Raw genomic sequence first — 18,874 nt, forward strand, 5'->3', positions numbered from 1 at the left:
GGAAATATTACATTTAATTCCTTTGTCTAAATCATTAATGTATATTGTAAATAGCTGGAGTCCCAGCACTGAACCTTACGGTACCCCACTAGTCACTGCCTGCCATTCTGAAAAGGACCCATTTATTCCTACTCTTAGTTTCCTGTCTGCCAACCAGTTCTCTATCCACGTCAATACATTACCCTCAATACCATGTGCTTTAATTTTGCACACTAATCTCTTGTGTGGGACATTGAAACAGAAAAACATGGAAAATAGGAGGCCATTCGGCTGTTCGAGCCTGCACCACTATTCAATATGATCATGGTTGATCATGCAACTTCAGTACCCCATTCCTGCTTTCTCTTCATACCTCTTGATCTCTTTAGCCATAAGGGCCACATCTAACTCCCTTGTCAAAAGCCTTTTGAAAGTCCAAATACACCACATCCACTGGTTCTCCCTTGTTCACTCTACTAGTTACATCCTCAAAAAATTCTAAAAGATTTGTCAAGCCATGATTTCCCTTTCATAAATCCATGCTGACTTGGACCGATCGTGTCACTGCTTTCCAAATGCGCTGCTATTACATGTTTAATAATTGATTCCAACATTTTCCCCACTACCGATGTCAGGCTAACCGATCTATAATTCTCTGTTTTCTCTCCCTCCTTTTTTAAAAAGTGGTGTTACATTAGCTACCCTCCAGTCCATAGGAACTGATCCACAGTCTATAGAAAGTTGGAAAATGAGCACCAATGCATCCACTATTTCTGGGGCCACTTCCTTAAGTACTCTAGGATGCAGACTATCAGGCCCTGTGGATTTCTTGGCCTTCAATCCCATCAATTTCCCTAACACAATTTCATGACTAATAAGGATTTCCTTCAGTTGCTCCTTCTCGCGAGACCCTCAGTCCCCTAGTATTTCCGGAAGGTTATTTGTGTCTTCCTTAGTGAAAACAGAACCGAAGTATTTGTTCAATTGGTCTGCCATTTCTTTGTTCCCCATTATAGAAACATAGAAACATAGAAAATAGGTGCAGGAGTAGGCCATTCGGCCCTTCGAGCCTGCACCGCCATTCAATGAGTTCATGGCTGAACATGCAACTTCAGTACCCCATTCCTGCTTTCTCGCCATACACCTTGATCCCCCGAGTAGTAAGGACTTCATTTAACTCCTTTTTGAATATAATTGGCCTCAACAACTTTCTGTGGTAGAGAATTCCACAGGTTCACCACTCTCTGGGTGAAGAAGTTTCTCCTCATCTCGGTCCTAAATGGCTTACCCCTTATCCTTAGACTGTGTCCCCTGGTTCTGGACTTCCCCAACATTGGGAACATTCTTCCTGCATCTAACCTGTCTAACCCCGTCAGAATTTTAAACGTTTCTATGAGGTCCCCTCTCATTCTTCTGAACTCCAGTGAATACAAGCCCAATTGATCCAGTCTTTCTTGATAGGTCAGTCCCGCCATCCCGGGAATCAGTCTGGTGAACCTTCGCTGCACTCCCTCAATAGCAAGAATGTCCTTCCTCAGGTTAGGAGACCAAAACTGTACACAATACTCCAGGTGTGGCCTCACCAAGGCCCTGTACAACTGCAGCAACACCTCCCTGCCCCTGTACTCAAAACCCCTCGCTATGAAGGCCAACATGCCATTTGCTTTCTTAACCGCCTGCTGCACCTGCATGCCAACCTTCAATGACTGATGTACCATGACACCCAGGTCTCGTTGCACCTCCCCTTTTCCTAATCTGTCACCATTCAGATAATAGTCTGTCTCTCTGCTTTTACCACCAAAGGGGATAACCTCACATTTATCCACATTATACTTCATCTGCCATGCATTTGCCCACTCATTGCTGGTTAAGGAGGAGATTAAGGCAATAGTTAGGAAGGACATTAGCTTGGATGATGTGGAATCTATATGGGTAGAGCTGCAGAACACCAAAGGGCAAAAAACGTTAGTGGGAGTTGTGTACAGACCTCCAAACAGTATTAGTGATGTTGGGGAGGGCATCAAACAGGAAATTAGGGGTGCGTGTAATAAAGGTGCAGCAGTTATAATGGGTGACTTTAATATGCACATAGATTGGGCTAACCAAACTGGAAGCAATACGGTGGAGGAGAATTTTCTGGAGTGCATAAGGGATGGTTTTTTAGACCAATATGTCGAGGAACCAACTAGGGGGGAGGCCATCTTAGACTGGGTGTTATGTAATGAGAGAGGATTAATTAGCAATCTTGTTGTGCGAGGCCCCTTGGGGAAGAGTGACCATAATATGGTGGAATTCTGCATTAGGATGGAGAATGAAACAGTTAATTCAGAGACCATGGTCCAGAACTTAAAGAAGGCTAACTTTGAAGGTATGAGGCGTGAATTGACTGGGATGGATTGGCGAATGATACTTAAGGGGTTGACTGTGGATGGGCAATGGCAGACATTTAGAGACCGCATGGATGAACTACAACAATTGTACATTCCTGTCTGGCATAGAAATAAAAAAGGGAAGGTGGCTCAACTGTGGCTATCAAGGGAAATCAGGGATAGTATTAAAGCCAAGGAAGTGGCATACAAATTGGCCAGAAATAGCAGCGAACCTGGGAGAAATTTAGAACTCAGCAGAGGAGGACAAAGGGTTTGATTAGGGCAGGGAAAATGGAGTATGAGAAGAAGCTTGCAGGGAACATTAAGACGGATTGCAAAAGTTTCGATAGATATGTAAAGAGAAAAAGGTTAGTAAAGACAAACGTAGGTCCCCTGCAGTCAGAATCAGGGGAAGTCATAACGGGGAACAAAGAAATGGCGGACCAATTGAACAAGTACTTTGGTTCGGTATTCACGAAGGAGGACACGAACAACCTTCCGGTTATAAAAGGGGTCGGGGGGTCGAGTAAGGAGGAGGAACTGAGGGAAATCCTTATTAGCCGGGAAATTGTGTTGGGGAAATTGATGGGATTGAAGGCCGATAAATCCCCAGGGCCTGATGGACTGCAACCCAGAGTACTTAAGGAGGTGGCCTTGGAAATAGTGGATGCGTTGACAGTCATTTTCCAACATTCCATTGACTCTGGATCAGTTCCTATGGAGTGGAGGGTAGCCAATGTAACCCCACTTTTTAAAAAAGGAGGGAGAGAGAAAACAGGGAATTATAGACTGGTCAGCCTGACATCGGTAGTGGGTAAAATGATGGAATCAATTATTAAGGATGTCATAGCAGTGCATTTGGATAGAGGTGACATGATAGGTCCAAGTCAGCATGGATTTGTGAAAGGGAAATCATGCTTGACAAATCTTCTGGAATTTTTTGAGGATGTTCCCAGTAGAGTGGATAAGGGAGAACCAGTTGATGTGGTATATTTGGACTTTCAGAAGGCGTTCGACAAGGTCCCACACAAGAGATTGATGTGCAAAGTTAGAGCACATGGGATTGGGGGTAGTGTACTGACATGGATTGAGAACTGGTTGTCAGACAGGAAGCAAAGAGTAGAAGTAAATGGGCACTTTTCAGAATGGCAGGCAGTGACTAGTGGGGTACCGCAAGGTTCTGTGCTGGGGCCCCAGCTGTTTACACTGTACATTAATGATTTAGATGAGGGGATTAAATGTAGTATCTCCAAATTTGCGGATGACACTAAGTTGGGTGGCAGTGTGAGCTGCGAGGAGGATGCTGTGAGGCTGCAGAGCGACTTGGATAGGTTAGGTGAGTGGGCAAATGCATGGCAGATGAAGTATAATGTGGATAAATGTGAGGTTATCCACTTTGGTGGTAAAAACAGAGAGACAGACTATTATCTGAATGGTGACAGATTAGGAAAAGGGGAGGTGCAAAGAGACCTGGGTGTCATGGTACATCACTCATTGAAGGTTGGCATGCAGGTGCAGCAGGCGGTTAAGAAAGCAAATGGCATGTTGGCCTTCATAGCAAGGGGATTTGAGTACAGGGGCAGGGAGGTGTTGCTACAGTTGTACAGGGCATTGGTGAGACCACACCTGGAGTATTGTGTACAGTTTTGGTCTCCTAACCTGAGGAAGGACATTCTTGCTATTGAGGGAGTGCAGCGAAGATTCACCAGACTGATTCCCGGGATGGCGGGACTGACCTATCAAGAAAGACTGGATCAACTGGGCTTGTATTCACTGGAGTTCAGAAGAATGAGAGGGGACCTCATAGAAACATTTAAAATTCTGACGGGGTTAGACAGGTTAGATGCAGGAAGAATGTTCCCAATGTTGGGGAAGTCCAGAACCAGAGGTCACAGTCTAAGGATAAGGGGTAAGCCATTTAGGACCGAGATGCGGAGGAACTTCTTCACCCAGAGAGTGGTGAACCTGTGGAATTCTCTACCACAGAAAGTTGTTGAGGCCAATTCACTAAATATATTCAAAAAGGAGTTAGATGAGGTCCTTACTACTAGGAGGATCAAGGGGTATGGCGAGAAATCAGGAATGGGGTACTGAAGTTGAATGTTCAGCCATGAACTCATTGAATGGCGGTGCAGGCTAGAAGGGCCGAATGGCCTACTCCTGCACCTATTTTCTATGTTTCTATGTTTCTATGTTTCATCTAACCTATCCAAGTCGCTCTGTAGCCTCATAGCATCCTCCTCGCAGCTCACACTGCCACCCAACTTAGTGTCATCCGCAAATTTGGAGAGACTACATTTAATCCCCTCGTCTAAATCATTAATGTACAATGTAAACAGCTGGGGTTCCAGCACAGAACCTTGTGGTACCCCACTAGTCACTGCCTGCCATTCTGAAAAGTTCCCATTTACTCCTACTCTTTGCTTCCTGTCTGACAACCAGTTCTCAATCCATGTCAGCACACAATATCCCCAATCCCATGTGCTTTAACTTTGCACATTAATCTCTTGTGTGGGACCATGTCGAAAGCCTTCTGAAAGTCCAAATATACCACATCAACTGGTTCTCCCTTGTCCACTCTACTGGAAACATCCTCAAAAAATTCCAGAAGATTTGTCAAGCATGATTTCCCTTTCACAAATCCATGCTGACTTGGACCTATCATGTCACCTCTTTCCAAATGCACTGCTATGACATCCTTAATAATTGATTCCATCATTTTACCCACTACCGGTGTCAGGCTGACCGGTCTATAATTCCCTGTTTTCTCTCTCCCTCCTTTTTTAAAAAGTGGGGTTACATTGGCTACCCTCCACTCCATAGGAACTGATCCAGAGTCAATGGAATGTTGGAAAATGACTGTCAACGCATCCACTATTTCCAAGGCCACCTCCTTAAGTACTCTGGGTTGCAGTCCATCAGGCCCTGGGGATTTATCGGCCTTCAATCCCATCAATTTCCCCAACACAATTTCCCGACTAATAAGGATTTCCCTCAGTTCCTCCTCCTTACTAGACCCTCTGACCCCTTTTATATCCGGAAGGTTGTTTGTGTCCTCCTTAGTGAATACCGAACCAAAGTACTTGTTCAATTGGTCTGCCATTTCTTTGTTCCCCGTTATGACTTCCCCTGATTCTGACTGCAGGGGACCTACGTTTGTCTTTACTAACCTTTTTCTCTTTACATATCTATGGAAACTTTTGCAATCCGTCTTAATGTTCCCTGCAAGCTTCTTCTCGTACTCCATTTTCCCTGCCCTAATCAAACGCTTTGTCCTCCTCTGCTGAGTTCTAAATTTCTCCCAGTCCCCGGGTTCGCTGCTATTTCTGTCCAATTTGTATGCCACTTCCTTGGCTTTAATACTATCCCTGATTTCCCTTGATAGCCACAGTTGAGCCACCTTCCCTTTTTTATTTTTACGCCAGACAGGAATGTACAATTGTTGTAGTTCATCCATGCGGTCTCTAAATGTCTGCCATTGTCCATCCACAGTCAACCCCTTAAGTATCATTCGCCAATCTATCCTAGCCAATTCATGCCTCATACCTTCAAAGTTAGCCTTCTTTAAGTTCTGGACCATGGTCTCTGAATTAACTGTTTCATTCTCCATCCTAATGCAGAATTCCACCATATTATGGTTACTCTTCCCCAAGGGGCCTCGCACAACGAGATTGCTAATTAATCCTCTCTCATTACATAACACCCAGTCTAAGATGGCCTCCCCCCTAGTTGGTTCCTCGACATATTGGTCTAGAAAACCATCCCTTATGCACTCCAGGAAATCCTCCTCCACCGTATTGCTTCCAGTTTGGCTCGCCCAATCTATGTGCATATTAAAGTCACCCATTCTAACTGCTGCACCTTTATTGCATGCACCCCTAATTTCCTGTTTGATGCCCTCCCCAACATCACTACTACTGTTTAGAGGTCTGTACACAACTCCCACTAATGTTTTTTGCCCTTTGGTGTTCTGCATATAGATTCCACATCATCCAAGCTAATGTCCTTCCTAACTATTGCATTAATCTCCTCCTTAACCAGCAATGCTACCCCACATCCTTTTCCTTTTATTCTATCCTTCCTGAATGTTGAATACCCCTGCATGTTGAGTTCCCAGCCCTGATCATCCTGGAGCCACGTCTCTGTAATCCCAATCACATCATATTTGTTAACATCTATTTGCACAGTTAATTCATCCACCTTATTACGGATACTCCTTGCATTAAGACACAAAACCTTTCAGCTTGTTCTTTTAACACCCGTTGTCCTTTTAGAATTTTGCTGTACAGTGGCCCTTTTTGTTCTTTGCCTTGGGTTTCTCTGCGCTCCACTTTTCCTCATCTCCTTTCTGTCTTTTGCTTTTGTCTCCTTTTTGTTTCCCTCTGTCTCCCTGCATTGGTTCCCATCCCCCTGCCATATTAGTTTAACTCCTCCCCAACAGCACTAGCAAACACTCCCCCTAGGACATTGGTTCCAGTCCTGCCCAGGTGCAGACCGTCCGGTTTGTACTGGTCCCACCTCCCCCAGAACCGGTTCCAATGCCCCAGGAATTTGAATCCCTCCCTGCTGCACCACTCCTCAAGCCACATATTCATCTGCGCTATCCTGCGATTCCTACTCTGACTAGCACGTGGCACTGGTAGCAATCCCGAGATTACTACTTTTGAGGTCCTACTTTTTAATTTAGCTCCTAGCTCCTTAAATTCGTTTCGTAGGACCTCATCCCTTTTTTTACCTATGTCGTTGGTACCAATGTGCACCACGACAACTGGCTGTTCTCCCTCCCTTTTTAGAATGTCCTGCACCCGCTCCAAGACATCCTTGACCCTTGCACCAGGGAGGCAACAAATCCTCGAGTCTCGGTTGCGGCCGCAGAAACGCTTATCTATTCCCCTTACAATTGAATCCCCTATCACTATCGCTCTCCCACTCTTTTTCCTGCCCTCCTGTGCAACAGAGCCAGCCACGGTGCCATGAACTTGGCTGCTGCTGCCCTCCCCTAATGAGTCATCCCCCCAACAGTACCCAAAGCAGTGTATCTGTTTTGCAGGGGGATGACCACAGGGGACCCCTGCACTACCTTCCTTGCACTGCTCTTCCTGCTGGTCTTCCATTCCCTATCTGTCTGTGGACCCTTTCCCTGCGGTATGACCAACTCGCTACACGTGCTACTCACGTCATTCTCAGCATCGTGGATGCTCCAGAGTGAATCCACCTTCAGCTCCAACTCCGCAATGTGGTCCGTCAGGAGCTGGAGGCGGATACACTTCCCGCACACGTAGTCGTCAGGAACACTGGTGTCGTCCCTGAGTTCCCACATGGTACAGGAGGAGCATAACACCTGACCGAGCTGTCCTGCCATGACTTAACCCTTAGATAAGCAACAACAATGCTAAAGTTTACTCACTGTTATAGAAGAGAAAGAAGAAAAACTACTCACCAATCCAGCCAATCACTTACCCCCTTGGCTGTGACGTCACCTTTCTGTTTCTTTCTACTTCTTTTTTGCCTTCTCCCTGTAGCTGCAGCGGCACGCCTCTCCACACACCTCCTCGACGCTGGGCCCCGGACTCCCTGCTGTGCATTTTATAGGCCTCTCCACGCACCTCCTCGACGCTGGGCCCAGGACTCCCTGCTGTGCCTTTTATAGGCCTCTCCACACACCTCCTCACGCTGCTCCCGACTGCCACCGACGCCTTCACCTGATTCTGATTACAAAGGACCTACATTTGTCTTCATTAATCTATTTCTCTTCACATATCTATAGAAGCTTTTGCAGTCAGTTTTTATGTTCCCGGCAAGCTTCTCTCATATTCTATTTCCTCCTCCTAATTGAACCCATTGTCCTCCTCTGCTGAATTCTAAATTTCTCCCAGTCTTCAGGTTTGCTGCTTTTTCTGGCCAATTTATATGCCTCTTCCTTGGATTTAACACTATCCCTAATTTCCCTTATTAGCCACGGTTGAGCTAATTTTGAGCTGTTTTATTTTTACGCCAGACAGGGATGTACAATTGTTGAAGTTCATCCATGTGATCTTTAAATGTCTGCCATTGCCTAGCCACCATCAATCCTTTAAGTATCATTCAGCAGTTTATCCTAGCCAATTCACGTCTCATACCGTTGAAGTTACCTTTCATTAAGTTCAGGACCCTAGTTTCTGAATTAACAGTGTCTCTCCACCTTAAAGAAGTATTCTACCATATTATGGTCACTCTTCCCGATGGGGCCTCGCTCAATAAGATTGCAATTAATCCTCTCTCATTACACAACACCCAGTCTAGAATGGCCAGCTCTCTAGTTGGTTCCTCAACATATTGGTCTAGAAAACCATCCCTTCTACACTCCAGGAAATCCTCCTCCACCATATTGCTACCAGTTTGGTTAGCCCAATCTATATGTAAGTTAAAGTCACCCATGATAACTGCTGTATCTTTATTGCATGCATCCCTAATTTTCTGTTTGATGCCATCCCCAACCTCACTGCTACTGTGAAAAGTGGAACCTTTCTGAACTAATCACAGCGGTGTGGCCACCATTTTTCAAATCGTAGGTCGCTTCATTGAAAAGGCTGCTTCAACTTCGGGGGAGTTTGGATTGACTCTGGAGTTTTTCTCAGGTGAAGTGACCATCTCACAGACATCTTTTGAGACTCTGGACAATTGGGTTTTACTGTAGGTGTATTTTAGTGTGGAAATGATTGCTTCTGATCAATCGCTATTATACTTTCATTGCAATGGGGCCAGCCATTTCTCAGCCTGCATCGATTACTACGCAGATGCTGCAGAGTGCAAATGGCACAATATCTAACGCACACCATTATGTGCCCAATCTAAGACATGCCAGAATGAGGAGGAGGTCCAGACCATACACACGCCGCACTTACAGTGAGAAGAGGTCTTATCTCGACGTGTCCGAGCACACCTGCCTTCAGAGATTGCGCTTCCACAAGGTGGTGATCACTGAAATATGTGAGCTCATCAGGCCAGATATGCAGCCAGCTATCAGGACATCAGTGTCGGTCGAGGTCAAGGTCACCGCGGCACTGTCTTTCTATGCGTCCGTTTTTTTTCGGGCCTCCGCGGTCGATATTTCCCCTCTGTCTCACCATGCCACACATCGCTGCATTAGACAGGTCACTGAAGCCCTGTAAGTGTGTAGCATGGACGTTATCGGCTTTCCTCTGACCACGGAGACTCAGACTGACAGGGCTGGAACATTCTACTGCATTGCTAAGTTTCCCAGGGTGCAGGGAGCAATACATCGTCACTTACATCATTATGCGGGCACCTTCTCAGGACCCAGAGCTTTGTCGTAACAGAAAAGGATTTCACTCCCTGAAGGTCTACCTAGTTGTCGACCACAGCCAAAAAATAATGGCAGTGAATGCCAAATGTCCGGACAGCTTCGATGAGGCTCACATCTTGCATGAGAGCACTGTCTCTGACATGTTTAAGAGTCAGCCACAAGGACAATGATGGATGCTTGGTGACAACCGATATGGCCTAGACACCTGGCTGATGACCTCCCTGCATGACACCCACACCGAGGCCGAGAAGCGATACAACCAGAGCCACAGAGACACACGCAAGGTGGTCCAGAAAACAATAACTGTGCTTAAGTAGTGCTTTAGATGCCTAGACCACTCAGGAGGGGAGCTGCAATACAATCCTGATCAGGTAGCTCAATTCATGGTCATGTGCTCCATGCTGCACAACCTGGCTTTCAGGAGGGGACAAGAATTGCCAGAAGGGATTGATGGTCCACCTCAGGAGAGAGAGGAAGAGGAGAACGAGAGGCTGGATGCTGAGCTAGGGCCAGACAATCAGACTGACTATGCAACCATGCCCACGACCCCTTCCAGACCGCAGGGAAGGGCCCGTGTGGCTACATAGCTGCAATACTCTTAGGTCAGGTGCTCATAAATGAGCGATGTGCCTGAAAGAACAACGCTGATACACTGCTGTGTGTGTGCAGCTCAGACATCAATGGTGGGCATCACCTTGGTGCCAGTTAAAGTTTAAGTTGATTTAAGTTAAATTTTATTTAACCCTTTCATGTTACGGAATCACCAGTGTCTGACAGTCCAGCTATCTGAGACAATGCGCAACAAGGTTATGTTGAATAAAAAACATTTTATACGACCATTGGTCTGAAATCGCAAGTATCAGTGACAAAGAAACCCCACCCCCACCCAACTTTTTCGACCATTGACATCAATCAAATGGTCAACATGTCCAGCAACACAGAATACAAATGCAAAGCAGGAGGGTGGCCCCCTCCCCCCATACATTACAACAAATTGCATACACTGAGATGGAGATATAACACAGCTATCACCTGCGACATGCACCCCACTTTCCTTCCCCTCCCTCCCCTTCTTCTCCCCATCTCTACCCCTTCCACTGCTCGCTCCATGCCGCCTGGCCAAAGAACTCTCAGGCGGTGCCTCACTGGGGGCGGGGGGATGAAGGCAGAGGCGGTAGTTGCACGGGTACGGGAGCAGGGAGTGGCGAGGTGGGGATATTCTCGGATCCAAAAGCAGGATCTTGGTCCTGCCTCTCATGTGTCATTGGCACTGGTAGTGCGAAACCTAGGGGTGGAGTGCTGCGCTCTGGGACCACTGGGAGGCCTGTGCCAGCAGTGTTCTTGGCTATCGTATCCAGGGCATCCGCCATCCGTGGAACGTATTCAGTCATGGTGGCCAGTTGTCGGGATATTCCCCCCAATGCATCGAAGATCTGGTCACCAATGTCTACAGTCCTCCTGTATCATCTCTCTGCTCTCATGAAGCGCTCATGGACCAGACCTGCCGCATCGATGAAATCTCCACGGTGTCGGTGCCGTCCTGGGGATAAATGGGATGCCCTGTGGCAAGGTGCTTGGGGCCGGTACCTCCAGAGTAGAGGCACGAATGGCCGGAGGAGCACTAGATGGCCTTGGGGTGGAATGCCTTCTGGAGCTTGGCGATGCAGATTCCTCGAAGTCCGCACTCTCATTCTTAGAGAACAGACCCAGTGGATTGACGGGCGAGAATCGGAGCTCCTCAGCACCAGATGGAGGATTGTCCGCCGAATCTGGCCCCTCGCCCCCACCTTCTGGCCTCTGTGGTCTTGCCTGGGGCAGCGCTGCTGGCTGAACTGCAAAACACAAATGAGGTTATTAGAGGAGACTGGGGTGCTAGGATCACAAGGTGAGTCCAGCGCTACACACAGCATGTGCACAACAAAAGCACCACCGCTATCAAAATCATCACAGACATCACATTCCACGACCATCAACACATTCTGCATTGCAATGATTTTCATTCGGCCAGCATTATTTATAGGACAATTTTAGAAATCATCTATCATATCTTATTGTTCGGCTATGAGTGGGTGTAGCATCTGTTGAATTTACATCACGCAATGGTGTCTATTTTACTCATGTGGCATCACTTCAGGGTCTGCAGATGCCTGCCTGGTCATCCGGGTGTGCTTCCCCACGAGTGCAAGCACCCACTCCTCTATGTCAGTGATGTCGCTTGTGACTGGTGGCCCCCCACCCGTTCGCCTCAGCACAGACCTCATCATCGATAGCTTTTTCTGTAAAAGGTAACAGGATGACATGGCATGAGATCATTGCATGATATCATTGCTAGGTACTGTCACAGAGACTGATACAACACATAACCGACAGATGTAATCATGATTATTATGATAATTATCATTCTTTACCTAAAGACGTACACCGTGACAGCAGGCTTTGAGTACAACATTCCCGGTAAAAGTGAAAGACCTCATATCTGATGATAGTCACTCATGACTCTTACAAATCAAATTATATAAATACATAAGTACATGTAAATAAATGTAATCCTTACTTTTGCAGATCCGACAAATTCGTTCTATCGTTTGCGGCAGTGTTTGCCCTCGTTGGTCCATATCTTCTGGTAGGCCTTTGGGGTGGGCTTCCCACGCCCTCCCTGGGTCAAATCACCCCAGCATAACTCGACCTCCTGCAGGAGGGAGGCATTTGTCTCGTCCGATAACCTCCTCACTCTTTTCCGCCCTCCAATGTGCTCCTCTCCCAGCTCACTGCTCTCGCCAGCGTCAGTCTCTACAGCGTGCTGTGCTGCCTCCTCCTCTCCCTCCATTATAGGCACCAAATTCAGACAAATATCTGGCTGATAACATCTAATTTTTTTTTCCCAATTTGCTCTCAAGCTCTAAACTCTCCCTCTTTCCTCCCAGCAGCCACACCACATCCACACACACCTTCAGTCCCTCTGAGCTCCCTCTCTCTCTTTCTCCTCTTATGCGCATGTCATGATGACCCTTAACCTCCTGAATCGCGGGACTCGAGCGTTGCCATGCCATTGCGAAGGACGGCGATATTTTACGGCAGAAGGTCAGAGAGATTTAATGCTGCCGCTCATTTCATATCGCTCGCGGTAACGCCCAATTTAAAAAATGGAGACTAGGGGCCTTGAGAATGGGCGACAAGCCGGTGATCTGAAAACCCATTTTTACCACCCACGCCAGAAATAATGCCCATTTTTGGGTGATCTACACAAAAGTGTAAAATCTAGCCCCTCGACGGCAACGCCGGGATGTGTATGATGAAAGCGGTGTATGTGAGCAAAGAAATGGAAAGTACCGAATAAAAAGAGGATGGGGACCAGCCTCATCAGCTCCTCTGCCTTGTCCTGAAGTAACAGAAGGTGCCCAGGGAGGCCTGGCGATGAAACAAACCAGGAAAGTGGGGTATTTTGAAGTGCCCACAGATTTGTTAAAATTGCCCTCAATATTTGCAGGATAACTTTACCTAAGCGATGTGATAGCCACACCACAGCATTATGGGAACATTTTTGGAGAAACAGTTACAGGGACCCCCAAGGGTGGTTAAACAGAAAAAGGAGGGGAGTACTAGAGATGGCAGGAGCAGGGTATGTGGCAGGGGTGGCAACCGTCAACACATTTGACATAGCCAGTATAGACCAAGAGGTCCAAGACTTAGCTCAATGCTTAAGAACCCTCTTAATAAGGGGAATCGGTCTGACTTCTCAGTTGTCAGAAACGGGATGAGGTCACCATACAAATGCTGCACATCGAGGAGATCCTCGAGCCCCATGCCCAGACCATCAATAAGATTAGTGTGCGACTACATACTTTAGCCCAAGAAACGCATAAAGAACTCACATGTGCAATATATGGCACGTGGTTACCAGGGAATATCTGATACAATGTAAACCAGATGAAACAGAGAAAAATACCCGATCGGATAAGTAATGAGCTGTTGTCCAAATGGACTAAGGACGAACTACCCTCTGTGATGTTCGTAAGACAACACAAGTGTTCTTGTCCCCAAGTAATTGTATTACTAGAGAAGTGAAATTGATAGGCATGGTCCTAGCTAACCCACAGATAAAGGGCGCGGAGGCCGAACCTCTGTGGGCAGTACAGAATATAGGCGAGATACAAGGTCAATCCTGGGTTTTATTCCACGATATGCCCCTCTATGCAGTGAAACTAAGTGGCCCATTCCAAGGGGTGCACATAGATGGCCGCACACAATATTTGGATGCGATAGTGTGCGCACACCCCATAGAAGGAGGGCAACATATCGCCTGCGGGTTCACTCAGACGGTTGATTGCACGTTGGAAATCAGCCCCCTTAGTCAGGGAGGGACTGAGGTGGCAGCCCGGGATGGTGGGACATATTGCATATCTACCAAGGAAAATGAGTACAAGCATGGTAATGTTATATGTGCGATCCCACAACCTAATTTCTGTTTTACGCCTAAAGCTGTGGTCAAAATAGGCCATCGATACCTATTCCCACGAAGAGAGGAACACATCGAGAACATCACTTTAAACAATCCAAGATGGGATGATGAAATGGAACAATATGAGATACCAAGTTGGCAAGACACTCCCTGTCTCAAAGAACGTTTGATGCAATTGAAAAAGTACACTGAGAAAAGCATACGGTATTATCATGAAATTTTGGAAGATTCCATACAGCATTCAAAGGACATTGAAGAAACCCTGAAGGACACTCAATGATGGGAACATGTATAGAATTGGGGAATGAATGTGAATATCCATTCATGGATTCGTATAGCCCCTTATGTATTGGTGGTCATACAGTTAGCGCTAGCTAGATGGGGAATTGAATTATGTATGGCATGCAGAAAGAGACAACGGAGAAGGAAAGCAAAAACTTTAATTATGGAACAGGGAAAGTTGTTAGCCAAGTACCCTGAAATACTTTGAGACGTAGGCCACATCCCGAGTCCCCCAAACCACATGGCTGACCACCACAGAATGGAGCAGGGGCCACAGGATGAAATAAAATTAGGTTGATAATCTTGGGCTGGGTAGCCAAGTACCAAAAGGGGAGACTGAAGTGTGGCTTTCAAGCACTGCTCTAATTAAAGGGTTAAGAATGGGTCTCGAAACTAAAAAGAGCTAAAATAGGCTTTTGTAGTGATCAACTTTCTAAGTTGCTTAATAGGCAGATGAGATAGCGCTAGAAATAACATGTCCAAATGATTCAGTGTTACAAGCTGTTTAACCTGAGGACAATTACAAATAGCCAACCTGTTGAACCACAGGAGGCCCAGAGGGGCAGTTAAACAAAGCAAGGGGTCAAAAATAACACTTTGGAGAAACTCCATCTGGTATGAGACATAGGCGAATGATTGTGTGACGCAAAAGGGAATTAGTCAATCAGCAATTGTGCACGTGGGCTTTGGGCCAATTAAACAGCATAGGGGGGCTGTGCACAAGGCTGACATACATCATTAAGTGTATAAAAGATTGTTTGGAACTTTGTATCATCGGAGAAGCCTGGCTACAGACAAACCAGCAGGTAGGCTCCCCACCGATGCAATATAAAGACCACTTGAATCTTTGAACCCAGTCCTGGTGTCGAGTGTTTATTTTAAATACACCACTACAAAACCATTAATACTGTCTTTCCTCCAATCTCCACAGTCGCAATGTCGTTTAAACTCAATTCTGTAATAGCATCTACACCGATTTTTTTCTCTATTCAGATGCTAATGTGTCTGCTGTGTATGTCATATAGTTTCTCTCTGCATTTCAGATTTTCTTTTTATACCTTGTAATCGAATCTTTCCAAATAAATCAACTATGGCTTCCTCATATGGACTTGGCTCCTTAAAGTGTGGATGTGCACAATCTGTTGCACACTATGCCCTCCTACTGAGTATCAGTTTTGTAATTAAACATAAGAGAAATGGGGCTAGGGACAGGGGCCCTGGATTTCCTCAAGGATTCTGCCAGACTTCCACCATAACTCTGGGGCAACCTACTGGAAAAGGTCAGGGAGCCGGTTGTGCTTAATCCCTGCCAATTCCAGAATTTCCTAGTCAACCTTGTAAGGAATGCAATCTTCTCCCATCCCTTACAAGGCCAATGATGTCAAGGGGGCAAAGTCATGGGCAGGGTCTCTCTAAGCTGGATGTTCCTAATTTCAACAGGCATTACTTAAATGGAGCTGGCATCTAAATGGACACAGGCAGACCTTACTAATGGGGCGAGGAGGAGGGAAGGCTAGGTCATTAAACAAAAGAAAGGCCATTAAAAACAAATCTGCATCAGCCCTCTAACACAGAGGGTGAGGGCAAGATGGAAGTGGTCTCCAGGACTGGCCTTGCCCATCCCCTACCCGAATGGCAGGTATGCAGCACAATTTTCCAGCTACATGGGAGATGGGTGCTGGAGTTGCACCTATATTGGCCCGGGCACCCATTAGAAATGAGATGTTTTCCCACTGACCTCAGTGGGATTGCAGCACATGGACTTTTGGGTTCAGCATAATTTGGCCCATTAAAATACCTTCTGGCAGTGCATTCTCTCTTCCATCATGCCAGATATAATGTCAACTTCATAACAGTAGTATTTTCACTTCTAATGCCTCGCTGCATCCTTGATAGTGTTTATTTTATTAATTTTCAAGCTCCCTTTGTGTTTTGTGCTATTAATTTACAGTAACATTCATGTTTTATGTTTGAGCGCATCTTTGAGATGTGCACTTTTCTCCAGATCTCCTGCCTGATCTTCCGAGTGGTAAATGCAACTTTGACCCAAATTGCCATGGTTTGTCATCCTTTGCACACCAATGAGCTGTCCTTCACTAAGATGTGCTTGCATTGCTCTATTACTGTTTTTACCAGCACTTGCTAAGGCCTCACTGTTAAATTGGACTTTTCTCTTTTGGTGTTCAGGCATTTTCTCCAACAGTGAACACTCCTAGACTGGATTATCAAACGTTTTCACATTTACTGTTGAGTGGCTTGTTAGGTGCTTGTGAAACACTGATGGATCATTATTGCTAGTGGGTTGCGATTGGCTGCTACTTTTTTGTGGATTCATACAAATTGCATGTTTGAAAGCTGAGCATTCACACAGTTTTGTTCGTGGTTGGTGAAAAAAAATGTGCCTTTCTCCCATTTTTATGAAAAGAGGAATGTCGCCCCCCTAGTGAGAAACATGTACTCTACTTCAAATGTATTCCATTTTAAAATAGTTAATAACACAGTGAATGGTGGATGCAAAAAAATTGAGAGTGTAAGAGAGGTGGCCAGAAGCTAACAATTGATACTGAGTGTTTTTTGTGTATGCGTTAAGGTGCCAAAATATTTCTCCTATCCTTAGCTAATTGAACTGCAATGCAAGAAGTCGTTGTGTGATAATATCACTGAGAGATCCGTGTGACAGATGGAGAGTAACCCGTACAGCACATTTTCCGAGTTCTTGCAGGCAATAAAAAGGTTTGAAAATAGAACACTAAACAATGCAAATGCTACTTTTGCTATCTTACATTTAAAAACATAATTGAAATCAGAAAGTTCATTTACAAAGGACTGGCAGTTGCAATCAAAGCAATAAATGTAGTGCTGAGAAAAAAGGGTAATTGGTTTGGTAAAGATCGCTTTCCATTACACCATAAAGCACTACACAATAGGAAAGGTCACCAATTAAGCAATCATGAATACCAAGTACTGAAGCTGATGAAAATAGGGCAGTGGTTTAAATAGATTTGCAAGCAATTTACCTTTTCACAATGTTGGCAATCTGATGCAATTTGCTTGCAATTTTGTCTGCTTTCAGTAGCACTCCAAGCTGACACTACACAGACCAAATGGCAAGGAGGCCTGCATAAAAAATGTACAACTATCTTGGCTACATCAGGGTACCAGGACAGTGGTTCATCAGGAAAATTACAACAATTAGCATAAGTGCAGAAAAATCAACACTTTAAATGTCAGGCTCACTAGCTGTGCTAGGGACTTTGAGAGCACTAGTTCCACTGCTGGCTTAACTGTGAATATGAAGCAATCACCAACACGCCCTGAGGACTGATGACTTGCAATTGGTGTAATAATTCTGTGTGTCTGAAAGAAGCCTTTCAGCCACCAATAAATACTAAGCAAATATGTATTTTCATATTTCTCTCCTTTGTTTATTCATTTCAACATTTCACTTATTTGAAAAAAAACAGTGACCAGTATTATCAAGCAATTTACACTGCGTGTAGCTTTTTAATAAAAATCCTTAAAATAACATTAACCGTTTTTTTTAATAATTAAAAGAAGATAATTGAAGTCCTGAAGACTTTTTCTCCAGTTTCTTCTTCACAATATTATAGGACAATTATTTCATGTAATAATCTTAATATAATTGTAGTTTATATGTAATAATTTAAAGTAGGACAAAAGTAGGTCTGTTTTTGCTAGCTGTTCACATTTTAATATTACTTTTCCCGCAAGATTGTCTTTTAGCTCTGAAACTGCTTGGGAATTCAATTCTAGCAGTTATGCTGGGATGAAGTTCACCAGTGACCTCCACTGTGTCTGCCGGATTATGTGGGGTCAGTGGGAGGTCAGCCTTTTCGTATAGGGCTATCTTCAGCATCTACTTGCTCCAGATGGCCGCAAAAATGTGGGCTGAGTTGGTGTGGGGCTTCTCCTCCCAGAAATGTCAGCCTGCGCTCCCAGAAGCTCCTGTGCCAATGGGGCATGCATTGAAAATGTTTATAAGTGCCCCCTCCCCGCCCCCGCCTTTCCAGGGCATGATCATGGTCAGGAAACCCCCCACCCCCAAAAAAATGAAGCATAAACCTGCCTATTGACTATAAGTGGAGAGAATATCATCCCAAAACAATGTTAATAAAGTGGTGGCACAGTATTGTGCAGCGAGGACACACTGTATATGGAGTAGAGGGATGTCTGTTTCAGGGGCCAGATTTGGTCTGACATCTGGTTTTATCCCTGTTCCACCTATCAGATGCCTGGTACGCTACCTCACTTGACAGGCTGATTCCAATTTATACCAGGTCACTAAGACTGATGTGGTAGGAACTCCCAGTATTGGCAGTTCCAACCCTCAGCAACGCACCCCACCCCCCCTCTTCCAAATTGGCAGCTTTGTTTGGAGCAAGCAGAGGCTCCATCCCCAAACAACGCCACAGAAAATGGCAGAGTAACTCTTCTGGCATATCCGGGTCCCGGTGAAGC

Source organism: Pristiophorus japonicus, chromosome 5 (genome assembly GCF_044704955.1).
Source record: "Pristiophorus japonicus isolate sPriJap1 chromosome 5, sPriJap1.hap1, whole genome shotgun sequence".
Lineage (NCBI taxonomy): Eukaryota > Metazoa > Chordata > Chondrichthyes > Pristiophoridae > Pristiophorus > Pristiophorus japonicus.